This window comes from Syngnathus typhle, linkage group LG1, assembly GCF_033458585.1.
Source record: "Syngnathus typhle isolate RoL2023-S1 ecotype Sweden linkage group LG1, RoL_Styp_1.0, whole genome shotgun sequence".
Lineage (NCBI taxonomy): Eukaryota > Metazoa > Chordata > Actinopteri > Syngnathiformes > Syngnathidae > Syngnathus > Syngnathus typhle.
In genome coordinates this window covers 2,173,913-2,184,442 of record NC_083738.1, presented here as the reverse complement: position 1 = coordinate 2,184,442, position 10,530 = coordinate 2,173,913, and the positions used below count along the sequence as shown (strand labels likewise).

Genomic DNA, 10,530 nt, shown 5'->3' with positions numbered 1-10,530 from the left:
ACTGAGTTAGCAGTTTTGAGTAGGTGGCAGGAGATTGCCTGATTACAAATGTCACAATAACGATGTATGTTTTTCAAATATAAGTAATAAACCAATCTAGTTCAATAAATAAACAATTACTGACTGTATACCATGAATAAATTCTTTTGGGAATTGTTTTCTTCGCAAAAAATCTCGTGACGTCATCAAACGTGTTAGGACCCTTAGCCAATCGGAACACGCAGTAAATGTAGTACCTACATCCGGTCTTCTCGCTCGGCGCGGACAAACTAAGGAAAATTCCGAGGCAAAGAGATCCGAGGAGGTCTCAAAAAGAACAACCATTGAACAACTGAAAAACGTCGGAGAAACGTCGGTCCTACACATCAGCAACAACAAATAAATATTCATATCGAAAGAGATTACGATTGCCAAAAAATCGTTCAAACTCATCCGAATAATCTGATCTCTGGAACGAGATTTCGATCCTCACAAACTGTCACCGGGTAAGTGAAGTCTTTGTATTCGTGTTATACTCCCGGGTACATTGACATTTTAACTGATAGACCAGGGCGGGCAATTCAAATGCTCAGGATCCAACTTCTGTAGACTTTGCACATCATCAGACCATTTAAATCAGGTGTGTTGCAACAGGGAGAGATAGAAAACATGTAGGACACCGGTCCTCCAGATCGGGAATTGTGATAGACCCTTCTGCTATGACGCCACGTTTGTACGTGTTGATGTTACATTCATGGAAGGTCGGAAATTGGAAATATCCTACTCGGATTTTCACGTTTCCGACCTCATGCAAACCAGTCGAATATAAACAACAAAAATGGCTGATTCAATGAAGGTAGATTGGTTGAAAAGTTTTGTACATGAAAACCCAAACTCGTACTTGAAAAAGTAACATTTGAAACTGAAAATAAACGTGTTGAACTTGAAACTTGAAAAAACAAGATACAAATACTTGTATGAAAACTTTTGAGTTGAAAATAGTTTTGCTTCACTTTTGTAAATTTAGTGTGTGTGCGCGTGCGTGCGCGTGCGCGTGCGCGTGTCAAAGTCAAAGTCAGCTTTATTGTCAATCTCTTCACATGCCAAGACACACAAAGAAATCGAAATTACGTTTCCACTATCCCACGGTGACGAGACATAGTACACGATATACATACAAGTAAACAAGAAGGCACAAACAGTGAATAATAAGAGTGATAAATAAATAATAAATAAACAAATAACACGATAAATAAGAGGAGCAAAACGGAGCAAGTGTGCATGCAGCAGACAGTCAGAACATAGCGCAAAAGTACAGGATGCTACGCAGAAGGGGGGAGAGAGATCAGGATCCTAACAGCCTGGAGTATGAAGCTGTTGGTGAGTCTGGTGGTGCGGGAGCGCAGGCTCCTGTTCCTCTTCCCAGAGGGCAGAAGATCGAACAAAGAGTGAGCGGGGTGACTTACATCACTCACAATCGTGGTCGCCTTGCGTGCGTGTGTGTGAGAGATTCATCCGCATCCGTGACTCACTTTGGTTTCGCTATGCATGATGGGTTAGTGTGTGATAATTTTGAAGGCCGACATATTGCATTGCTTTGTAAGGTAAACCATATTTCTAATTAACGTACAATGCACCCATGTCCTCTAGCGACCAACAAGGAACATTACGTGTTGGAAATGTCAACACAGTGGTTATCCTGCCCTCCGAATATGTTGAATATCCGAAGACAGTAAGCTCAACCACTTTCACTCATCAAGACTCTGAAACCCAGGTTGAAGGTTGACTCCAAGTTTAATACCAAGGGAAATGGGAGAATACAAACCACATTGTCATATGAAATAAATTAATTAAATCAATATGAAATCTCAATCATGCCTTTAACTTTCACAATATGAAATATGTATCATGTCACTGTAACAAACGCACTGTTATCTTATCGATAGTAAATCATTATTTATATATTTATTACGCATGAACACATTGACTACGGCCACAATATGGCGACAGGATACTGCTTAACCAACATGACGTTAGCTTTCCCAACAGATCGTCTAACATCACAGGAAACTATAATTTCAGAACTCAAAGGATGTATTTCAAAACATAATAATTTAAAACAAAGTTACATACCAACGATGCCTTGTATAACACAAAATGTAGGCAGTAGTTTTGCCGAACTGCAGGCGAGGATAGAACAAGCAGCGTTCGCTTTCAACACCGTGCCGAACATGTGCTTACTGCCCCGCTTACTTCCTGATTCTAGTCACGTGACCAACCTTAGGAACAATAATCACAGACTACAAAACAAAGACATGACAGTGGTGTTCAAATTTCTAAACAATGTACCGTAAATTTCGGACTATAAGCTGCGACTTTTTTCTCAAATTTTGAACCCTGCGGCTTATAGTCCGGTGCGGCTTATATAGAATTTTTCCCGTGATTTTTGTGATGACTTGATCACTTTTATACACTCGTGAAAAGGCTGTGGACCGCTGTTGTGCGGCACCGCTTTGCTGGGCGGAGGGATATATGACACGGTCACTGGGGAGAAAAGTGGTGTGTTGATCGCATGTCCATCCGCCAGGGAAATAGTGCCGTAGAATTTACACAAAGATGACACAGAACGAGATCAAGACGGACAATACTGAAAGGAAGCTTTTATACACAAACCGTCATTATGGGGGGCTTCTATATGATTTTTTCTGTGATTTTTGTGACGACTTGATCACTTTTATACACTCGTAAAAAGGCTGTGGACTGCTTTTGTGCAGCACCGCTTTGCTGGGCGGAGGGATATGACATGGTCACTGGGGAGAAAATTGGTGTGTTGATTGCATGTCCATCCGCCAGGCAAATAGTGCCGTAAAATTTACGCAAAGATGAGACAGAACGAGATCAAGACGGACATTACTGAAAGGAAGCTTTTATACACAAACCGTCATTATGGGGGACAAAAGAAATACATATGATGCCGCTTTTAAGCTAAAGGCACTCGATGTTGATGACATTGTGTTGCGTCACCCTTTTCTTTATTTCGTGGTCCCGTCTACTCTGGAGCTATACGTGTCGCTTGCTAGTTTAATGTAAATTAGCGCTTCCTGCATGAATAAAATTAGCATGAACAAACCCTCATCATGGAAAATGCTAGAAGAAATGCATAAAACCGACGAAAGAGATACTGAGAAAGTGTGTGGCAAAGGATAACTAACGCTATACCAATCGGAAGACTTCAATGGTTTCAATGCACAGGAGGAAGATGAAGACGATGCTCTTTTTTTACTTTTGCTTGTATGCTTTTTTTAATCAGCCCTGTTAGTGCTGTGCTACCGTGTTGCTGCTGTGTTACCGCCGCGTCTCAGTGACTTTTACTGGTATGTTTTATTTAATCAAACCCTATTAGTGCTGTGTTACTTCCGTGTTGCTGGGGTATTACTGCTGCGTCACAGGCAGCGTTTGGAAAGAAATGTTAAGGTATGTTATTAAAACTTTAAAAAAAGCTTTCGGTGTCCAGTCTTTCTTTGTTAATAACTCGCGTGCACACTTCCGTGTTGCTGCGGTACTACTGCTGCGTCACAGGCAATGTTTAGAAAGACATGTTAAAGTATGTTATTAAAACTTTAAAAAGGCTTTCTGTGCTTTCTGTGTACTGTCTTTCTTTGTAAAAAAAACTCATGTGCACATGCGGCTTATAGTCTGGTGCGGCTTATACAAGAAGAAAAACTAAAATATCCCCGGATTTTAGCTGGTGCGGCATATAGTCCGGTGCGGTTTATAGTTCGGAAATTACGGTATATACTTTTCGCGGGTGATTCTGGAATGCGGGATCACTGTGTGTGTACGTGTGTTTGTGTGTGTGTGTGCGTGCGTGTGTTCTCCATGGATCGCCACCTTGCCGTGGTGGAGAGCCTTGCGTGTTCCGATGAACCTAAGAGAAATGCCGTCTGGAGTCTCGGGAGGAGAAGACGACAGCCTCCACGTGGCCTCCTCTGCAAGTAGCAAGAAATGGCGCAAGACCAACTTGTGAAACGAATGTCGTCAACCAAACGTCGAGCTCGTCGAGCTCGTCGAGCTCGAGCTGGCAGGCTCAGGGCCGGCGGACGGGCAGTCATCCCGTACAGTTCTTCAACTCAATGTCGAGGGCCTAACAACCGCCAAACTCGAAGTCCTGCGTCACCTGGCTAACTCCAACGAGGCAGCGGTTCTGCTCCTGCAGGAGACACACTGCACATCCGACAACATCCTCAAGATCCCTGGGTTCCATCTTGCTGGGTCCACCTACAGCAAGCAACACGGTGTGGCAACGTTCGTCAGGTCTGAATTAAGCTGGTCAGCCAGCAGCCAATCCCCACCTGGCTCTAACATCGAGTGGCTGGTTACAAAAATCCAGGAAACATCAGTCGTCAACGTATACAAACCCCCACCATCGGAGCTGTCCGTGACATCACTCCCATCAACAACTGCACCTGCCATCTATGCAGGTGACTTCAACTGTCAGCACACAGACTGGGGTTACAACCACACAACACCTAATGGAGTGGCGCTGAGTGAATGGGCCTCCAACACTGATGCTCTGCTGCTGTACGACCCCAAGGAGCCTCCAACGTTCTTCTCTGCACGCTGGAACACCTCCACCAACCCGGACCTGGCCTTCGCCATCTGCCACAGTAACGACCCAAAACCGGAGAGACGCATCCTGGATAGGTTTCCCCGATCACATCACCGGCCATCCATCATTAAAGTTCCAGCACTGGTGGAACCGGTACCAGGGAAACCCGTCAAGCGATGGAACTTCCGAAAGGCCAACTGGGAGTCGTATGCTGAGGAGACTGAAAGAAGGTCAGCTGGCCTGCCAGACCCAGACACAGCCGATCTGGATGCGGCCTATGCAGCCTACTGCCAGGTCCTCCTGGGTGCGGCAAAGAAGACCATCCCACGGGGCTATAACAGGAACTACATCCCGGGTTGGGACAAGGAATGCAGCCGCCTTCTGTGCGATCATCAGAGGGCTATCTCCAGAGAAGAGGTGGACATGACTGCAGCAGCACTACTCCAAAAGCTGGATATCACTCGTAGGGCCAGATGGACGGAAGTCGTCGAATCAATCGACTTCACCCATTCTAGTCGCAAGGCGTGGCAGACCATCAACCAGCTCACAGGCAGAAATACAACACCCCACAGCTGCCCAGTCACAGCAAATGCCATTGCATCCCATCTCCTGAAGAACGGCCGCTTCCCGGATGCTGACAAAGTTTTTGCCCGACTGATATCGTGTGAGGTGTCTGGCCTCTCGGGAGCGGCCAGTGTCGATTCCAACCTCTCGGGAGAATTCACAGCAGAGGAACTCAGTGAGGCCTTGAGCAAGCTCAAGCCAGGCAAATCCCCTGGCCGTGACAACATCCACCCAGAGTTTGTCATCCACCAGAGCACAACAACATCTGGTTGGCTCTGTGCTTTCTTTACATCATGCTACCGGAGATTAAAGCTCCCAAAGACTTGGCGCCGTGCCTCTGTCATAGCTCTGCCGAAGCCAAATAAACCTGCAGAAGATCCTAAGTCATACAGACCAATCTCGCTGCTCTGTGTCCCATTTAAGATCTTGGAGAAGATGATCCATAGCCGCATCGAGCCAGTGGTGGACTCACAGCTCCCACGGGAACAAGCTGGTTACCGTTGTGGAAGATCAACAGCAGACCAGGTAACACTACTCTGTCAGGACATCGAGGACAGCTTCCAGGACAGGGAGAAAGCTGGGGTAGTGTACCTAGATCTGACGGCTGCATATGACACCGTGTGGCACCGGGGACTCCACCTGAAGCTGCTGAGGACAATACCAGACCGGCACATGGTGAAGTTCATCATGGAGACAATTTCCAACCGCAGCTTCATCCTCCAGACCAGCAGTGGCAAGTGCAGTAGGCTCAGAAGACTGAGGAACGGGGTACCGCAGGGGTCTGTCCTCTCACCGATGCTGTTCAATGTTTACATCTACGACCTACCTGATACAACATCGAGAAAGTATGGCTACGCAGACGACCTTGCCATCATGCTGAGCCGACCAACATGGAAGGCGATGGAAGAGGGTCTTAATGAAGACATGGGCACACTGGTAGCATACCTTTCGGAGGTGGCGTCTACAGCTCAGCATCGGAAAGACAGTCGCAGCGGCATACCATCTTAGCACCAGAGAAGCCAGGAGAGAACTCGAGGTGCGCGTAGACAACAAATGCCTGGAGGTCCAGCAAGCCCCGAAGTACCTTGGAGTACGCCTGGATCGGACATTATCCTTCAAACAACACCTGGAAGAAGTCAAGGCCAAGGTGACATCCAGAGCCGCGCTGATCCGCCGCCTCGCTGGAACAACCTGGGGAGCCTCCGCTAAGACGCTGCGAATATCCACCCAAGCCCTGGTCTTCTCTGCAGCGGAATACTGCAGCCCAGTCTGGAGCAGAAGCCCGCATGCGAGAAAGGTCGACGTGGCTATTAATACCTCCCTCCGGATAATAACTGGATGTTTGAAACCCACTCCTGTGTCCCTCTTGCCGGTCCTCGCTGGAATAGCACCGGCCGGCCTCCGACGGGAGGCTGCCACCCTCGCCCTGGCCAGGAAGGCACAAAAATATGACTGGCACATCTTGCACAACACCACAATAACACCAGCACCTCCAAGCAGACTCAAGTCCAGACACCCCTACAACAAGGCAGCACAAGCGATGCTCAACTCCACCTCTGAGGACATCTCCAGAGATGCATGGCTGGCAGCAGCTTGGAAGCAGGAGTGGGAGTCTGCCGGACCCTCCCGAGTCCACCGCTACATTTGGGACCCAGGAGATGGCGCCATCGGAGGAGCCGACCTACCACGCCGGCAATGGACCATGCTGAACCGCCTACGGACTGGGGTCGGTCGCTTTGGGTCATCAATGAAGACGTGGGGCTTGGCGGACAGTGCGGCATGTGAGTGTGGTGACCCTGAGCAGACCGCCGACCATATAATCAACATCTGCCCCTTATATGCTCCACCCTCGGAAGCCAGCCTTTTCAACCTAGGACTAGAGATGCGGGCATGGCTACGCGACACCGAGTTGGACATTTGACATTTGACGTTACACGAATGAAGAAGAAGAAGAGTCTCGGCTCCTGGTAGATTCAACCATGGCGGTAAGGTCGAAGGGGAGGTTCCAGGCAAAGTGCGATCCAAAGACCTCAACGGTGGGAGTGGCGGAGGATGACACTGTGAGTCACAACGGCACTGAAGGCGGGCGAAGGCTGCAACAGAGGGTGGTCTCCAATCGTCATGGACCCATGCCATTGGATCCCGGCCCCTTTCTGCCAAGGACCGTGTGGTGGCTGCAGGCGCATCAGTCTCCCCACGTTAAAAGACGTCACGCGCAGGCGTCCTCCTGAAGGGAACGTATTCCATTTTACATCCTGGACAACAAAGTCCTGTGGCGATCAGGAAGTGGTAACGGGGGCAGGACAGTGAGGTCTGGCAGCCCCTAGCCACAACCTGGCACACAGGCGGTGGGTGTTAGATTCAGCCGTTAAGTTCTTGGACTGAGGCAGAAGAGCTTCTCGGCAGCTGCACCCATTACTGAGCAGCCCTATTTAGGATCCACTCTGCTCACCCCATTTAGGGGAGGGGGTTAGAAAAGGTACCCTAAATATAGCCTGCCTCACAAAATCCTGTCTGGAATACCGCATCCAGAGGGATCACCATCACGCGGTCAGAAACAAAAACATGTACACATCGGAGCCTGGAACGTGCGGACCCTAACGGACAACCAAGCCAGTGATCGACCTGAAAGGCGAACTGCCATCTCCAGAGAGCTAAGGAAGTTCCAGATCGACGTCGCAGCACTCTCCGAGACCCGACTAGCAGATGAAGGGCAGCTGAAGGAGGAAAAAGGTGGATATACTTTCTTTTGGAAAGGAAAACCTGCAACTGAGCCAAGAATCCATGGTGTGGGTTTTGCTAGCAAGAACCGCCTCATCAACCACCTCCATGAACTCGCTGTGGGCATTAACGAGCGCCTAATGACCATACGCCTGATGCTTGCCAACAATCAGATGGCCACGGTCATTAGTGCCTATGCACCAACACTTGATGCACAGGACGAAGATAAGGAGGACTTCTACGCTGACCTAGACAAAGTCCTATCGGAAGTCCCCAAGGAGGATAAGCTAATCCTGCTTGGAGACTTCAACGCCAGAGTGGGACGAAACCACCACCTATGGAGGGGTACGCTGGGACGAGAAGGGGTTGGAAACACAAACTCTAATGGCACATTACTACTAACCAAGTGCTCAGAACACAACCTGGTCATCACCAACAATTTTTTCCGTCAGAAAACCAAGTTCAAAACATCTTGGATGGATCCTCGCTCCAAACTGTGGCATCTCATCGACTATGTCATTGTCCGCTCTAAAGACCGCCGCAATGTCCTAAACACCAGAGCAATGACCAGTGCAGACGACTGCTGGATCGACCATCGCCTCATTCGCTCCATCATGTCCATCCGCCTAATGCGGAAAAAACGGATGCAGAAAAGACAATGCCGGCCAAGAATAAACATCGAGCTGTTGAATGACACCGCCTACCAACAACAGCTGCAGGAGGCTCTTAGTGCAGCGCTGCCCAACCACTACCCAGAGGATACTGAAACACACTGGAGCACACTTTCGACTACCATAATGAACACCTGCAAAAAAATCCTCGGGCACAAAAAGCGGACGCATCAAGACTGGTTTGATGAGAATGACACTGAGATCCAGCAGCTAATTAACAACAAGCGGCAAGCTTTCATCAACTGGCAAAATGACATCCACTGCAAGGTGAAAAGAGTAGCCCATGCCAAAGCGAAGGCAGCCGTCCAAACACAGGTTAGGAAACTGAAGAACCAATGGTGGACAAAGAAGGCTCTGGAGATCGAGCAGCTTGCTGACTCTGGAGACACGAGAGGCTTCTTTGATGCCACAAGAGCGGTGTATGGTCCCAGCCACCGCTGCCTAACCCCCCTTCGCTCAAAGGATGGCCTGCTGCTGAAGGACAAGGAGGCAATTGCAAACAGGTGGAAAGAACACTACGAGGACCTCTTAAACAGGGACACTACACCTGAGATGGAGGCTCTTGATCAACTACCACAACAGCCCACAGCTGAAAGCATGGGAGAGCCACCCAGCCTGAACGAGCTGCAGGATGCCATTGGGAAGATGAGGAACAACAAGGCTGCTGGGCCCGATGGAATTCCAGCAGGTCTTGAAGAAAGGCGGATCCGACCTTCTCAGGCACATCCATGCCCTGCTTCTTAAGATCTGGGAAGAAGAGGGAATCCCTGGCAGCTCAGAGATGCCTTAATCGTCCCCGTATTCAAGAAAGGAGACAAGGCAGACTGCGGGTATTACCGTGGCATTTCTCTCCTCTCCGCCATAGGGAAAGCCCTCGCTCGGGTTCTGGCCAACAGACTCACCCCCCTGTCAGAAATCATCCTTCCTGAGTCTCAGAGTGGATTTCGCCCAAGCAGAGGCACCACAGACATGGTTTTCATTGCTCGACAACTGCAAGAAAAATGCCGGGAACAAAATCCACCACTATACATGGCCTTCATATACCTCACCAAAGCCTTCGATTCAGTTAACCGTCAGGCCCTTTGGCTGGTTCTATCCAAGATTGGCTGCCCAGACAAATACATCCGAGTACTGAGACTACTGCATAACATGTCAGCCACAGTGCTCAGCGGCAGTGGAGACGAGACGGAACCTTTCAGGGTTGACATAGGTGTCAAACAGGGATGCGTCATCGCTCCAACAGTATTTTCCATCTTTATTGCTGCTATCCTCCGCCATACAAGCAAGCATCTGCCCCACGGAGTCAAAATCATGTACAGAACTGACGGCCAACTCCTCAACATCAACCGACTCAGGGCTAAAGGTCAAACCACCACCATATACATCATGGAGCTGCAGTATGCGGACGACAATGCCCTTGTGGCCCTGTCGGAAGTAGACCTACAGAGTATTCTGTCTGCCTTCGCGAAGGCATACAAACAGCTTGGTCTGGCCATTAATATAAAAAAGACCCAAATCCTCCACCAACCACTACCAAACTGCAGTTTGCTTGTCCGCCCCCCAAACATCTCTATTGATAACATCCGACTGGAAAAGGTTGACCACTTCCCCTATCTTGGCAGCCTCCTGTCATCTAAAGCCACCATTGATGATGAAATTGACCATCGCCTCAGCTGTGCCAGTGGGGCTTTCTCAAGGCTATGGAGGCGAGTCTTCGAGAATCGTGACCTCCAAGCAAAGACCAAAATCCTGGTCTACAAAGCTGTGGTCCTCCCCACCCTTCTGTATGGGTCAGAAGCCTGGACCACATACAGCAGGCACTTAAGGGCACTGGAGACCTACCATCAGAGATGCCTCCGGAAAATCCTCAGGATCAGCTGGAAGGACCGACGCACCAACACCAGCGTCCTGGAGGAGGCTGGCTTGCCTACCATCACTGCCACCATTGCCCAAAACCAACTGAGATGGATTGGCCATGTAATCCGC

At 49.1% G+C, this 10,530-nt stretch overlaps 1 protein-coding gene across 25 annotated transcripts in view; it reads left to right on the top strand.

Annotated features, from left to right (window-relative positions):
* Positions 1-221: 221 nt before the first annotated feature.
* Positions 222-10,530, top strand: part of uvssa (UV-stimulated scaffold protein A) — a 230,011-nt gene continuing 219,702 nt past the window's right edge. For all 25 annotated transcript variants that reach the window (XR_009715176.1, XR_009715170.1, XR_009715171.1 and 22 more), the window contains exon 1: positions 222-485. The gene's annotated coding sequence lies outside the window, so the exon portion shown is untranslated. The remainder of the gene's footprint in view (positions 486-10,530) is intronic.